This window comes from Callithrix jacchus, chromosome 14, assembly GCF_049354715.1.
Source record: "Callithrix jacchus isolate 240 chromosome 14, calJac240_pri, whole genome shotgun sequence".
Lineage (NCBI taxonomy): Eukaryota > Metazoa > Chordata > Mammalia > Primates > Cebidae > Callithrix > Callithrix jacchus.
Genome location: NC_133515.1, coordinates 112,795,001 through 112,807,625, shown reverse-complemented (window position 1 = coordinate 112,807,625; position 12,625 = coordinate 112,795,001). Strand labels below are relative to the sequence as shown.

Genomic DNA, 12,625 nt, shown 5'->3' with positions numbered 1-12,625 from the left:
TTCTTTAATAGAGCTGAACATTTACACAATTAAGTCAAAGATGGATTTCAAAAGGGACACACATGATTGCCAAGGATGTGCCTCCATTGAAAACAGAAACTACAGCCTCAACGCGGGGCTCTGATTGGAGGTAAGGTCTGAAGTCTGCGCACCTGTGGCTACTTGTCCAACCTCTCTCTGCCTCAGTTTCCTCATTTCTAAGAGGTATGGTGGCAACTTTTTTACAGGGTACTCGAGGGCTGAAGGAGAACAAGCTGTGTCTACAACATGGCCTCACACAAAGCAGGCACTCAGGCTCAAGTGAAAAAGTAGTGCTGGGTGGACTTCAAAATTCAGAGGGTGCCACGTAAGTGTAACAAGAGAAAGATGAGGAAATTAAACACAACTCTGTGCTTTGGATCAAGTTCTCTGCTTGATTTGGTTCATTTATGAAATATTTAGATTATAGGCAATGCTCTCAGTATAAAGATAAAAGAAAAAGTAATAGTTGATGGATGAATTTAACATGTGCGTGTAATTGACTAGACGATGTCATACTCCTGAAATACGTAGGCATTAAAAACAGTAAGGCATTAAAAACAGTTATTTAACTGATAGAAAAGAACCCAACTGCCCGAATTTTAAATCAGTGATTGCCTTGCGAGTTCTGCTTGTTCCCAGGTAACCTTCCTCACTTTCCTAACACAACTGTAAGATCTCATTGCGGTTCACATACCACACGCTGGGATTCCTCAAATGTCAACGTGGATTGGACAAACGTCCAGGTGACAGCCGCACACGCCTTGTCCTTGGCTACAGCCTCCGCATAACCTGCCCTGCATGTAAGAGAGGAGGAAGGAATGGTTAATGAAGCTGGGACTCTTTTCTCTTGAGTTAATGGGAATGGATAGTTTCCCTACATCTTGAGCTATTCTCATTAAAGTATTGGAGGTCCTACACCACACACACACACACACACACACACACACACACACACACACTTGCTGAAATTTATCTAAGGAGTGGCCTTGGAGTTACACACTCCTACTGTATCTCCTCAAAATTGTATTTCTTCTTCTTCCTCCTCTTTTTTTTTTGAGACGGAGTCATGCTCTATTGCCCAAGCTGGAGTGCAGTGGTGTGACTTCAGCTCAATGTAACCTCCACCTCCCAGGTTTAAGGGGTTCCCTTGCCTCAGCCTCCCAAGTAGCTAGGACTACAGTTGCAGGTCACCACACTTGGCTAATTTTTTTGTATTTTAGTAGAGACAGAGTTTTACCATGTTGGCCAGTATGGTCTTGATCTCCTGACCTTGTGATCTACCCATCTTGGATTACAGGCATGAGCCGCTGAGCCCAGCCAAAGTTACACATCTGTTATAATAAAAGTCTTTCCTTTAAAAAGATGAAAAAACAAGGTCGGTTGTGTGGAACTTGAGAGAGTCCCTATGCCTGTGTCCTCTCTACAAAGACCCCTAACCAGGTAGATGTGCTAGAGGTGAGCTCCATGCCCAGGAGGCTTCTTGTCAGGCAGTGACTGCAGTTTCAAGAGAAGGTTCTGGATGTAGGGGGTGCACCATGAATGGCAATATGGCAGTTTATGCAGGTTCAGTTAGGACCTCAACCCAGATTGCCTATCTAAGGCTATACCAGGACTAATGCCATGATGGAAAATAATATGTTTAAAAAATAGAAGCAAAAAAACATGCACAGAGGCAGAAAGGTTCTGATATTTCCTATTTTCTAGGTTCACATGGAAAACTGGGGTGGTGGAAGAAAAGGACAATAATTCCTTTGGAACATTAATTCAACTTTCTCTACCCACTAACCATATTCGTTCCAATTTTAGCAGTTCTGTGGGAGGAAAAATGAAACATGAAATTCTTCTATGCTTTCGACTTTGCATATTTCTTTACCTCTACCTGGAATGCCCTCCCCTTTCTGGGTCTTCCCAATGTGACTTTCCCTAGAAGCCACACTTTCTATTTTGTGATATGTTCCTGGTCACAGAAGAACAGAGATCTTCATGGTAAGAGCATCACACATGACAACTGCTACCATGACTGAGTATCCAGCTGAGAGGCTACACACTATGTCAGTCATGGCAGGTTCAGCACCTCGGTTAATCCTCCAAGTGGGCATTATTATATCCCGGTACATTGTCTCAAGATGCTACCTAACTCCTGGAGACACAGAGCTAGAGCATGCCTAGCAGGGGTTCAAAACCAGCTCTTCCCAATTCAAGGTGCTTCCTGCTACTCCAGGCTGACCTCCAATTTCTCAAACCCTCCAATACTCCAAATATTTGCTCTTCATTCTTCTAAAAGGAAACATTTAGCACTTGACATGCTTTGGCTCACACACAGAAACATTCTCTTATGCAGATAGAATTGATGACTCTTCTAGGACATGTCATTCAGTACTAAAATCTGGAGAGCATTTTAGATCATTTAAAATCAAATAAAATAAATGTACACTTTTAAAGGAAGCAATGCAGATATCAAGTTTCAGATGATTTCTAATACATTGAAAAAATAAAACAAAGAACCCATTAGAAAACCTTTATGAGCATGTCTTGTCTTGGAATTTTACTTTATGACTGAAAATGACAATAAAGTTAGTTTCTACTTAGGTTAAAGTGTATTTGCCTATTGCCAGTCAAGAATAAATGGTCTAATGGTTTTAAGTGGCCCCACATGGCTCGCTACACCTGGGCATGGCTGGAGAGACCATCCGTGGCCAAGGGTGCCAGCAACACATCTTCCTAAAGCACCGGGCATTGGCTCTGGAGAAATGCGCCAGGGCACAAGCCGGCTTTCCTCCACACCCACCTGCACTTGAGAAGGCCACCTGCAGGAGGCGGGGTGCACAAAATCAGAAGGCAGGGAGTGGAAAAAACTTAATGTCAAAGCAATGTCAGCAAGTTCTATTTTCCATTCCGTTATCATCGCCTAAGAGAGGGAGACACACACAGATAAACACACATACACACACACATACACATACAAACACACACAATACACACACACATACACACATGCACACACACAAACACACACATACACACACATACACACATGCACACACACAAACACACATACACACAAAAACACACACATATACACACATACACACATGCACACATACACACACAAACACACATACATACACACACACATACAAACACACACATATATACACACATACACACATGCACACATACACACACAAACACACACACATACACACATACACACATGCACACACACATACATACACATACAAACACACACATATATACACACATACACACATGCACACATACACACACAAACACACACACATACACACATACACACATGCACACACATACATACACATACACACAATTACAAACACACACATATATACACACATACACACATGCACACATACACACATGCATACACACATACATACACATACACACAAACACACACACATACACAAACATACACACACATACACACACAAACACACACACAGACACACACAGACACATACACACACATACACAAACACACACATACACACATACATACACACACACATACATACACACACACACACACACACACACTCTCTTCATCTGAAATTGCCATTGCTTTTGATTCGGTTTTAGTCACATTATTTGAATTCTTTTTAAAAATTCTCAAGCAGCTTATACAACTTCAGGCTTATCAAAACAGAGTATTAACTTCTTAAGACTTAAAAAAATGGACTAGACAAAGTTATTCAGCATCAGGACCACTATCTTTTATACATTTTTTCAAGCATCACGAGCATCCTGGTGGAAAATTCCGGACTTAAGACCTGTTCAAATGCTCAAAAGTAAGTGATTTACAGAAAACTTACCAGCACGAGTCATTTCCAGTCTTTTTTTAAAAAACAAATTGTTAAAAATGTAAATACTGTATTTACTGAAGATGGGAAGGTGAGAATTTCAGGAGCACAGAATGACTTTCTCATTTGCAAAATGAGGATAATAGATGAGACCATCTTTAAGACTCTCTTTGACCTCTGAAATCCAGCTTTACTTTGGAGTAAGAACTTGGTCTTTTAAATTCATATGGATATTTCAGTTAATTTATAGTCATTTCATGCAGTCTTTTAAACAAAGTTTATTTCTATGTGGATATCACGACTTTTTAGGCAGAATAGAAGCACTCGCCTTTCCATGGAAATTGTAATAGCAATGAAAGTAAAACTTTATTCAGCCAGGCTAACTCTACAACTCAGTTTGAAATTTGGATTCAAACCTACTAGAGACTTACGTAGAGAAAGAGCTAAACACAAGGCCTAACGTTAAGAACTCTCTGGTGGGGTACACAGATCATACCAGAACATTTACTCACCCCGCTTTATGGCTTCCTCAAGCAGACATCAGATTTATTCCTAGATATATCATCTGGTCTCACTTCCTGACACACTGTTCATTTGTGGAGACAGGGAAGATACATCTATAATGACCTAGAAACAGGGACTGTGTGCTATGCGCTAAATATGAATTGTCATTTCATCCTCACCACAAGGTAGATACATTACACCAGTTTTACAGATCACAAAAATGAGGCCCAGGGAAGCTACGTAGCTTGTCTAACATCACCTGGTTTGTCAACAGTGGAGCTGGATTCGATTCCTGACTGTCTAATTTCTCAGCAAGTGCACTTAAATACCACACTCAAATCTCAATGCAATTAAAATGAAGTTTAAACAAACTTAGCTCATCATATGCCTGGACAGAGCAAAGTGTTGGGAAGGCTTGAGCAGAGTGTTTCGCATTATCTGGGCAGGCCCAGGCGATGAGCAGGGTGTGCACCAGCCTCATGTACAGTTTACCTGGGGATGTGCCGTAAATGTAAAATGCGCACAAGATTTGATCATAGCATGAAAACAATGTAAAATGTCTCATTAATCATTATATATTGATTACTTGTTGATATTATAATATTTGGGTTAGATAACTATGTTATTTAAATTAATTCCATCTGGTTCTTTTAATTACGGTTAACATTTACTGGAAAATGTAATAGCACATATATAATTCTTCCACTTGCATTATGTTCATATTATACAGTGCTGATCTAGAGTACCACTTACCAGGTTGATTTTACAATGAGCTACATTTTGGATTTTTATCAGACTAGCGCCACATACAAACGGTCAGCTTGAACACCATGTTGCTGGAGAACAATGTAACCCACTCAATTCAGTCTCAGGAATGCCGGGCTTATATTCTCCTTAAAATCGATACTTCTTAACTCAAAGTTACTTGATAATAAAAGTTATTTTCTCCAAGATAATTATCCTTTCAAAAATGTTCTACCCTTCAATGTAAGCCACAGGCTTGCATATCAAGTAGCTTTTCTACAGGCTTCTGCAGCTCATGCTGTCAGAGGCAGGTCAAGATTTCTTATCACCAAATGGAGCCCATGACGACACCTGTCTGGGCAGACAGAATCCCCTACTGATGGCAGAGTAAGACTGAAGGCCACAGAGGGTGCTGCCTGCCTCTTAACCCTGAGGAAATCCTAACAGGCGGACCTGTCTGGCTAAGGTGGGAATATCCTGTATCAATCACACTGCCAGATAGGTTGAAGCTTTGTTGCATGTTGGCCAAAAAGCTTTATTTAAATGCACTGAGCTTACTTATGTACAGTTTTTAGGCTTTTACGATTTTCCCCATACTTCAAGCATGGTAGTAGTATAATGGTTCATACTCAATTAAAAACAATTTTCAATTTGCTGATTATCATTTTTTCAAGCCTGCCTAGTTTCATATAGTGAGCTAATTTTTGCATATATCTTATAAACAGTTGGGCTTAAATAAAAAGTATCTGCAAATATGTAGGCATAAAACAACCGCCCGTAGTAACAGTAATAAAAAAAAGAAACACATAACAACCTGCCGATTGCTGTGTTGACTTGAACTGTCATCCTTCCACGAGACTGAACTCAGAAGAGCCCTTGTACCACCGCCTGAGGTTCTGCAAGCAGATACCGGCCCCTCACCGGTACCACTCACGCAATAAACACAGGCTAAGTGGGTAGAACCAAAATCCTCTCTATACAGGGTCAGTGCATGGCTGATACTTTAAAGCACTGGATATCTGAGAGATGATGTGAGTTTCTTAGTATTGTCTGAAGAGCAGATTTTAAGTGATATAGATGTGGATCCAATTAATAGAAATCCCCAAACTCCAGCTCACCTGCATTACAGCATACACAGCTTCACTTCAACCCTGGTAGCAAGGGCAGATTCCCGGGAGACAGATCCCAGGAGGCGGAGGAAGGAGAGAACTGTGTGCTGTGTTCCCTGGGGAAGACCTCCCCATAGCGGGGCTGGGATCCTCAGTGGGAGTCTGTTCTGACACTGGCATTGGCAACTCAGCATCACAACGCTGCCACGTGAGCTCATGATATCAGCCACACAACCACAAATTACAGGACATGGGCAGAGAACCAGGTGAGAAAGTCAGAATTTCTAGATTCAAGTCTAGAACCTGATCTTGGAACTGTGCTCTGTATGTCTGAGGGCACCATGGTCACCCTCAGCCTCGATGGAGCAAACGTTCATCTGCAAGGAGAGGGAGCTGGGGAAGGCCCACAGCCCTTGCTTCCACTTCCATCTGAGGAGCGGGGCCTTTGTCTGCTTTTGTTTTTAGAAAGGTTCTTTATGCATGCAAGACTGAAGTCATTGGATGACCTCGTCTCAAGGGCCAGGGTGCTGTGTGCTTTATGACATGCCATATAATAGCAAGAGCATGTTATACTCATGCAGTTTGTATAATGAAAGGACTTACATTTTAAGGAAATACAACAGTGATGGGGGCGTAGAGATAACAATGAAGAGAGTCATTAAAACGTAATTGCTCGTTGCATGTGCCAGCCAAGTGGAAGAACTACGGGCTAAATGGCAGCATTCTGCTAGTGTCCATTCCCCACGTCCACCGAGGCACCCAGGCTCTAACTCACAGGCAGGAAATCAACACAGTTTAAAGACCCAGCTCCTGGACCCGGCTGCATATTCAAATTACCTAGGACCTTTGAAAAGGCGGCCGGGCACAGTGGCTCAAGCCTGTAATCCCAGCACTTTGGGAGGTCAAGAGATCGAGACCACCCTCGTCAACATGGTGAAACCCCGTCTCTACTAAAAATACAAAAAATCAGTGGGTCATGGTGGCGCGTGCCTGTAATCCCAGCTATTCAGGAGGCTGAGACAGGAGAATTGCCTGAACCCAGGAGGCAGAGGGTGCGGTGAGCCGAGATCGCACCATTGCACTCCAGCCTGGGTAACAAGAGCGAAACTCCGTCTCAAAAAAAAAAAAAAAAGAAAAGAAAAGAAAAGCCACTGAGACCCATGCCTACAGACACTGATTCAGTTGGTCTGGGTGAGGCCCGGGCATCAGTATTTTTTTAAAGGTCCCTTGGTGATCCTGACATGCACCCAGGCTTGTAAAACACTGGCTCAAAAGAAATGCCCAGAACTATGTCCAGATTTGAATTACTACCCTGCTAGTTCCTATCTGTATGAACTTCACACCACAGCCACTTCCTCCATTAGAGAAAAATGAAAAAGAGAAAACATTGACAACACCAGCCCACTCACCTTCTAGGCCATTATAAAAATCACTTTAGATTATGCAAGGAAAAGGCTAGGTAAAAAATGAAACAGTATAAATTGTATTTTCACTTAAGGAATAACTTGAAGAAACATGAAATCCTTCTATGCTGAGGACCCTGAGACGAGGCATAGAAGCAGGATAAGAAGTGAGAATGATGGGGGAGAAAAAAAAAAAAAAAAAAAAAACAGAAAAAATTGGGCTGTGATTCTGGGTTTTAGCTACAAAGCCACGGTACAGCTTTCCTGCCTCCTGAAAATGAAACCAGTGATTTGTGATTTGAGCTTAAATCCCTTTATGATATAAAATAAAAATATTCTGGGCTCAGGACAGTTAGGAAAATAAACCCACCATTTTACATGTTGGAGCTGAAACTGAAGCCCCCGTGCCCACGACTTCAGAAGATTGAATCTAGCAGTCATTTAGTCCCAGTGGAAATGGAAGAGGTGACACTTGGGGATGGGAGGCAGGAGACTGGCTAAAAGGAAAGTGTCTGGGTCTTTGTCCTGAAGAAGCTCATCACAAACTGGAATGTGAAAATCAAATGTGACATATTTGCTAACGGGACAAAAAAGAGGAAGCTGCTCCATCCTGAGGAGACAGGAGGATGCATTATGAGTTCTGAGTTCCAGAGCCCCAGCCAGTGTGTGATGGTCAGGAGTGTGAAGGTCGAGTATGTGATGGTCGGGTGTGTAAAGGTCGGATGCATGAAGATCAGGTGTGTGAAGGTTGGGTGTGTGAAGGTTGGGTGTGTGAAGGTCGGGTGTGTGAAGGTCGGGTGTGTGATGGTTGCATGTGTGATGGTCACGTGTGTGATGGTAGGGTGTGTAAAGATCTGGTGCATGAAGATTGGGTGTGTGAAGGTTGGAAATGTGAAAGTTGAGTGTGTAAAGGTCTGGTGTGTGAAGGTCGGGTGTGTGAAGGTCGTGTGTGTGATGGTCACATGTGTGATGGTCATGTGTGTGATGGTCGGGTGTGTAAAGGTCGGGAGCATGAAGGGTGGGTGTGTGAAGGTCGAGTGTGTGAAGGTCGGGTGCATGATGGTTGAGTGCGTGATGGTTGAGTGTGTGAAGGTCGGGTGTGTGAAGGTCTGGTGTGTGAAGGTCCGGTGTGTGAAAGTTGGGTGTGTGAAGGTTGAGTGTGTGAAGGTCAGGTGTGTAAAGGTCAGGTTTGTGAAGGTCGGGTATGTGATGGTTGGGTGCGAGATGGTTGAGTGTGTGAAGGTTGGGTGTGTGAAGGTCTGGTGTGTGAAGGTGGGGTGTGTGAAGGTTGAGTGTGTGAAGGTCTGGTGTGTGAAGGTCAGGTGTGTGAAGGTTGAGTGTGTGAAGGTCTGGTGTGTGATGGTTGGGTGCGTGATGGTTGAGTGTGTGAAGGTTGGATGTGTGAAGGTCTGGTGTGTGAAGGTGGGGTGTGTGAAGGTTGAGTGTGTGAAGGTCTGGTGTGTGGAGGTCGGGTGTGTGAAGGTCGGGTGTGTGATGATTAGGTGCATAAAGGTCGGGTGTGTGATGGTTGAGTGTGTGAAGTTCGGGTGTGTGAAGCTCAGGTGCATGAAGTTTGAGTGTGTGAAGGTCGGGTGTGTGAAGCTCTGGTGCATGAAGGTTGTGTGCATGATTGTTGGGTGTGTGAAGGTCAGGTGTGTGAAGGTCAGGTGTGTGATGGTCAGTGTGTGAAGGTTGGGTGTGTGATGGTCGGGTGTGTGAAGGTCAGGTGTGTGATGGTCAGGTGTGTGATGGTCAGTGTGTGAAGGTTGGGTGTGTGATGGTCCGGTGTGTGAAGGTTGGGTGTGTGATGGTCAGGTGTTTGATGGTCGGGTGTTTGATGGTCGAGTGTGTGAAGGTCGGGTGTGTGATGGTTGGCTGTGTGAGGGTCAGGTGTGTGATGGTGGGGTGTGTGAAGGTTGGGTGTGTAAAGGTCTGGTGTGTGAAGGTCGGGTGTGTGAAGGTCGTGTGTGTGAAGGTCGTGTGTGTGATGGTCACATGTGTGATGGTCATGTGTGTGATGGTCGGGTGTGTGAAGGTCGGATGTGTGATGGTCGGGTGTGTGAAGGTCGGGTGTGTGATGGTTGGCTGTGTGAGGGTCAGGTGTGTGATGGTGGGGTGTGTGAAGGTTGGGTGTGTAAAGGTCTGGTGTGTGAAAGTCGGGTGTGTGAAGGTCGTGTGTGTGATGGTCACGTGTGTGATGGTCATGTGTGTGATGGTCGGGTGTGTGAAGGTCGGGTGTGTGATGGTCGGGTGTGTGAAGGTCGGGTGTGTGAAGGTCGGGTGTGTGAAGGTTGGGTGTGTGAAGGTTGGGTGTGTGATGGTTGAGTGTATGAGTGAAGCTCGGGTGTGTGAAGGTCAGTGTGTGAAGCTCAGGTCACTTTCTGCACAGCCTGGGCTCGGGTGTGTGAAGGTCGGTGTGTGAAGGTCAGGTGCATGAAGGTCGGTGTGTGAAGCTCAGGTGCATGAAGGTCGGTGTGTGAAGCTCAGGTGCATGAAGGTTGAGTGTGTGAAGGCTGGATGTGTGATGGTTGGGTGTGTGAAGGTCGGTGTGTGAAGCTCGGGTGTGTGAAGGCTGGGTGTGTGATGGTTGGGTGTGTGAAGGTTGGTGTGTGAAGCTCGGGTGTGTGAAGGCTGGATGTGTGATGGTTGGGTGTGTGAAGGTCGGGTCACTTTCTGCACAGGCTAGGCTCCGGTGTGTGAAGCTCGGGTGTGTGAAGCTCGGGTGTGTGAAGCTCAGGTGTGTGAAGGTCGGTGTGTGAAGGTCAGTGTGTGAAGGTCGGGTCACTTTCTGCACAGGCTATGCTCCGGTGTGTGAAGCTCGGGTGTGTGAAGGTCGGTGTGTGAAGGTTGAGTGTGTGAAGGTCGGGTGTGTGAAGCTCGGGTGTGTGAAGGTCAGGTGTGTGAAGCTCGGGTGTGTGAAGGTCAGGTGTGTGAAGCTCGGGTGTGTGAAGGTCGGGTGTGTGAAGGTTGGGTGTGTGATGGTCGGGTGTGTGAAGGTCGGGTGTGTGAAGGTCAGGTGTGTGAAGGTCAGGTGTGTGAAGCTCGGGTGTGTGAAGGTCAGGTGTGTGAAGCTCGGGTGTGTGAAGGTCGGGTGTGTGATGGTCGGGTGTGTGAAGGTCGGTGTGTGAAGGTTGAGTGTGTGAAGGTCGGTGTGTGAAGCTCGGGTCACTTTCTGCACAGCCTGGTGCGGCTGCAGGTGCACAGCAGCCTCCATTGTCACATGCAGCCACGGGGCCAGCCTGGCTCCCCGATAGTGCACTCTTTGTCCCCAGGTGCCAACTCCTGCACTAGAAGAGCCCACATGACCGGGTCTGAAAAGAACCTAAAAGTCACCGTCTCACGGAGTATTTATAATGTTTACTATTTCTATAGGCAGCCCGGCTTTCTCTGGAGCATCTCGGGAGACAGGAGAGTGTGATTCTAAGTGTGCAGGGGAGCACTCCACAGCCCTGAGGTGCAGAGCGGCAGGTGGCTGTGCCCAGGCTGAGGAGTGGGTGGGGCCCGACTGCCGTCCTGGGCTCTCCTCTCTGAGCCTGGGCCTCAGCTGTGTGGGCTCTGCTTCCCTCTGTTGGTGTGGAGTGGGAAGGAAGGAATCTGAGAACACTGGGCAAAGGGGCAGCGAGTGTGCACAGGGCGGGCGAAGGCTCTGCTGTCCTCAGACACGGGCATTGCTGCAGAGTGACTGGTGGGGAGGAGGGGTGGACGCTGCAGATGCAGCTCTGGGGACGGTGGCTTAGGAAGGACTAAAGACTGCCAGGCACAGCCTCTCCTAAAGCGGAGTGGGTGCTGCTCAGGCAGCCTGCAGCCTCCTTGTTTGGGATAGCAATTCTATTCCCAAACGTTATGTGAAAATGAACCTGAAATTGGAGGAAAAACCTTTGTGAGATGCACAGAAGACTTATGCTAGGATGTGGAAAAAGCTGTTAGGAAAATTCCCCTCTTCCGCTTTCTTTGCTATTTTCTGTTTTCTGTGGATGGAAGGATCACATGTTGTCCTCACAGCAGTGACATGGTTTCTGGGCAGGACGCTGCAAACCCAGAGGTGGCTCGTCTGCAGGTGGGGCAGTCTCCCAGCCCTGCTGTGGTCAGCTCCGGGCCCTGCTGGGACAGGTGCAGGGACACGGCTGTCTTTGTGGCCCTCATGGTCGCAGCCTCAGGAAGCCACGTTGAGAACTAAACAATGTGTTCAAGTGAAGAGCAAAGTTTGTAAATTTAAAAAGTACAAAGCGGTGTTACGTTCCAGCATCACAAGGAAGTTTGCCTTCACTAAATCAGACCCGCTGGGTAAATCGTATCTGACAAACTATTCTCCCTAATTGATTTTATCCCCAAGTCTATACACAGAGCAATCAGAACACATTTGGGGTAAGGAGAGTGGGCTAGAAGGAGAGGAAGGGCTCTGTGGAAATCCGTGAGACGCAGGGAACAGGGCAGGCTCTTTCCCTGAAACACAGTCTGCAAAAGAACACTTTCCTCTGTCTTGCGTATTTCTGTTTCATTTGCAAATTCTGCTTACAGAGAAAATCTGAAGTCATAGAGTCAGGATCAAGAAAATAGAGGCTCTAGATTCATGGCCAAGACGGCCACTCTGGAGGCACCCAGAGCCAGAGGATCCCAGCTTAGTGGCTCCGGGAGGGGAAGGCCCAAAACACCAGTGACATCAGATGCCCCCAGCCTTACGGAGCATTTACTACAGCAGCCGTGTCTGTCTTTTCTGTGATCCAAAGGCCCGAGAAATAAGATGAAGAACAAAAGCAGCACTGAGGAGGGAAAGGAAGTCTGTGTATTCTTAGGGGAGCCTGGCAAGTGCACTAAGGAACCAGGAAGGGTGAGAGTTTCAGAGCTCTGTCCCCAGAGCCCCAGAACTACAGAAAGAGAGGCTCTCATTCTCCCCATGCCAACGGAGTCTCTGTGAGGACAGAGGCAGGTCTGCAGGGGCGGGGTGTGGATGGGTAATGGAGAGCCCTGCTTCTGCACAGGTGGAGCTGGGCTTCCCTGGGAGCTA

At 46.0% G+C, this 12,625-nt stretch overlaps 1 protein-coding gene across 50 annotated transcripts in view; it reads right to left on the bottom strand.

The window, feature by feature from the left end:
* MYT1L (myelin transcription factor 1 like) overlaps positions 1–12,625 on the bottom strand; it is a 565,076-nt gene that overhangs the window by 508,305 nt on the left and 44,146 nt on the right. For all 50 annotated transcript variants that reach the window (XM_017964578.4, XM_078350034.1, XM_017964584.4 and 47 more), the window contains exon 2: positions 716–815. The gene's annotated coding sequence lies outside the window, so the exon portion shown is untranslated. The remainder of the gene's footprint in view (positions 1–715; positions 816–12,625) is intronic.